Source organism: Caretta caretta, chromosome 23, assembly GCF_965140235.1.
Source record: "Caretta caretta isolate rCarCar2 chromosome 23, rCarCar1.hap1, whole genome shotgun sequence".
Lineage (NCBI taxonomy): Eukaryota > Metazoa > Chordata > Testudines > Cheloniidae > Caretta > Caretta caretta.
The window spans coordinates 7671681-7675291 of record NC_134228.1 but is presented as its reverse complement, the minus strand read 5'-3'; positions in this window follow the sequence as shown (position 1 = coordinate 7675291).

Here is a 3611-nt window from a genome sequence, read left to right as displayed (position 1 = left end):
GTTTCTGCTGTGCTTCTGAATTTATACATAGTCTCAAGCTGGCGTCTTTTAATTACTATTACACCTTCTTTGTTTTCCCTCTGGGGAATTGTATGACAAACACCTGACAACACTCAAAGGAAATAATTAGCTGGAGTTTAGGTAGAAATTCTGGTTGTGCAAGTGGAAGCATAGAGTGCTGAGCGCACAAAGAATTCCCCTCCTCTGAACTTGAGTCAGGAGATAGAAATGTCTCCATTAGGGGACATCCCCTTCTACACCATGTGCTTCCCACAGCAAGTCCGCACAGGCGGGGCTCCTAGGGAAGCCAGTGGGCCCTGCCCCCCAACTCCACAGTCAGACGTGACTCTCAGCCAGCCAGTAAAACAGAAGGTTTATTAGTCGACAGGAACACAGTCCAAAACAGAGCTTGTAGGTACAGGAAACAGGACCCCTAAGTCAGATCCATCTTGGGGGCAGGGAGGCCAGACCCCAGGTCTGAGCCTCCCTCTCTTTCCCCAGCCAGCTCCAAAACTGAACTCTTCAGCCCCTCCTCTCGCCTTTGTCTCTTTCCCTGGGCCAGGAGACCACCTGATCTCTTTGTTCTCCAACACCTTCAGTTGGCACCTTTGCGGAGGAGGGGCCCAGGTCGTCAGTTGCCAGGAGACAGGGTGTCGGCCATTCTCTGTGCAGACAGCATCACACTGGCCCTCGAAGGCTCTGCAACAATCACACAGCTTATCCCACCACCTACATACTTAAGAACTGCATAGGGGAAACTGAGGCACCCACACAGTATTCAGAGAAAACATTAAAAACGTTCCCACTTTGTCACAAGGGGAATTGCAGTCGAGACTACACCGCTAAATTTGGATACCTGGTTTGGCCCTCTCCTCCTCTGACTTTATGAAGAAAGCTCCTTTCCTCCCACCATTCATCATGGGCGATCTCTGTCCAGAGGGGGGATGTCTGGAATTAACTGGAGTTGTGAGACTTGGGAACAGTGGCCATTTGTCACAAACAAATTTGGGTAAGAAACAAGAAGAATGGGAATCGCTCATTTATTAGCATCGATTGGATCTGGCTGGTATTACTGAAACCGGCTGAGATGAGTCCCGTGACTGGAATGTTAAAATCAATGGTTATAACGTATTTAGAAAAGATAAAATGGGCAAGGGGGGGCACTGTATATCAAAAATGGTATTACTTGTTTCCAAGTCACTGAAACTCCCAAGAAAATGACCTTGAATGCTTATGGATCCATGTCCTAACAGATAAAGCACAAGATGGGGTATTAGTTGCTGTCTTCTACAGAGCACCAAATCACACTAGGCAACAGGATGACCAGCTCCTTGCATGCCTATCAGTAATGTGTAGGGAAAAAATGTTGAGTGATCATAGGGGACTTCAATTTGAGTGACACATGCTGGATGTCTCATGCTGCCAATACTAAAACATCTTTAGAATTTCTAAATATTATAGATGACAATTTCCTAATACAAGAAGTATTGCTTCCAGCATGGGGGATTCTGTTAGATCTTCTCTTGACAGATAAAGAGGAACTGATTATAGAGCTAAAAATTAATGGTAATTGAGTTATAAGTGATCATGACTGGATCACATTTAGAACGTGCAAACGGAATAAAGACCAGAACAGTGATATAGATACTAGGTGCTTTAAGAGGGCCAGTTTCACAAAGCTGAAAACAGTTATGAGCCAAATCAGCTGGGAGGAACAATTTAACCAGAAAAATGTGAATGATAATTGGTAATTGTTTAAGAACACTTAACTAGAGACCCTAAAAGCCACAATTGAGGGAGAAGGCCATATTGGTTAAAATTTTGACCTGGTTTAGAGGGAAGTGAAACCAGCTATAAAAAATTAAAAATAACAAATGCAAGAATGGAGAAGTTGATAGTAAAAAAAAAATCAGAAGCTAAGAATTGTAGAAATTTGATAAGGGAAGCAAAGGGACACAAGGAGAAATCTACGGTCAGCAGAGTCCTTAAGGACCATATGAAAGAGGTTTTTTTAAAGTATATTAGGAACCAAAAGCATCCTAACAATGGTACTGATCCGTTACTAGATGGCAGACCCAAGAACCTCATAATACCGACTGACAAGGGGGTACAGAGGGATTACAGGAATCTCCTGATTCTGGTATGTACATGCTGGTTCACCAAAGAATGTCAAAACATGCCAATGGTTATAATTGCCTGCTGCATCCTGCATAATATTTGTGAGGCAAAGGGGGAGAACTTGCCACAAGGGTGGAGGTGGGGCGGCTGTCTGCTGAGTTTGAACAGACAGACATAAGGGCTATTGGACGGAGCTGAACGAGGAGGTATATGGCTTGGGGAGGCTTTGAAAGAGCACTTTGACGGCAAGCCACAGTAACGTGCTGTGGCTACTGTGCTCAACCTGGTGCTGCAATTTGGGAACCTACTGGGAACAGTTTTGGTGCTTCCAGCACTTCTGTGCATATATCAATGATAGTACAGCTACCACACCCCACTCCAGGAAAGAGGCAGTGAAGGCGGGTTCTCCAGACTTGCCTAGAAAGGCTTCAGGGAAGCAGCCAGAGCACAGCAGGCTCTGTTTAAAGGAGCTGCTGGGCCTGAGCAGGTCAGTTGCCGGCTGGGACCAGAAGGGTGAGGAAAGAGAGGAGTCGAGATCTTCAGCCCTGAGTAAGGGTGAAGAGGAAGGGGCTACACAGGAAGTGGCCCAGGGAATAGCAGCAGCAGCTATTACAGGAAGCAGCACTTGGCTGCTAATTATAGGACCCTGGGTCCTGGATTAGTGGATTAGTGGGTGGGCCCAAGTTCCCCCACCCCCTGGCCACTGGCAGGGTGGCCTAAGCCCCAGGAAAGAGATAAGGCTTGTTTAGAAGCCCAAATGAAGGGCGGGACTTAAACAGTCTCCAGCGAGGAAGCCCTGGGGGCACGGCTCTATACCAGGGCAGACGCGAACTTAAAGCTAGCCCAGAAGGAGCTGAGGACAGAGCCCTCAAGGGCACAGAGACAGGCCCTGTTGGACCTATTACCCTGGAAGGGATTCCTTCATGTGTTTAGACTGTGTGTGACTCAGCTGGAGGGCTGAGGCCTCACCTGACGAGGGCAACAGCTAGCATGGGACACCATGAGCAGAGAGTGCAGGTTGCACCGACCGACAAGAGGCACTCATGAGAGGGGTGCACCATCACATACCTGCTGTATATTTATGACACTGGTCCGTCCTATGGGCTGTGAGCGTACAAGACCATTACTTTCACTGCCAACCGTAGTAGGAAGAGAGAGAGAGCCTGGAGCACCGGGCCTGGTGCAGGATCAGAGGCCATGAAACAACTTCAGACCATGTAGGAAAGCGGATGCTGACAAGTTCTCTGTCCAGTACATGAACTTGGCAAAGTTTGTGCTTGTGCACTAAGCACTTGCTGTTTACGTAAATATATTCCAGCTAGTACAGCTACATCCCAAACTAGTACAAGAGGAGGTGGTTTGACAGACCAATGAATCGGGATGTTTTGTCCGAGATATCAGGAACAAGGGGAGGTAACAAACAGAGGTCATGAAATACGTAAGGTTGTGTGTGTGTTGTGTATTCCAGTTGTTTGCCTCAGCCTGTAAATGGC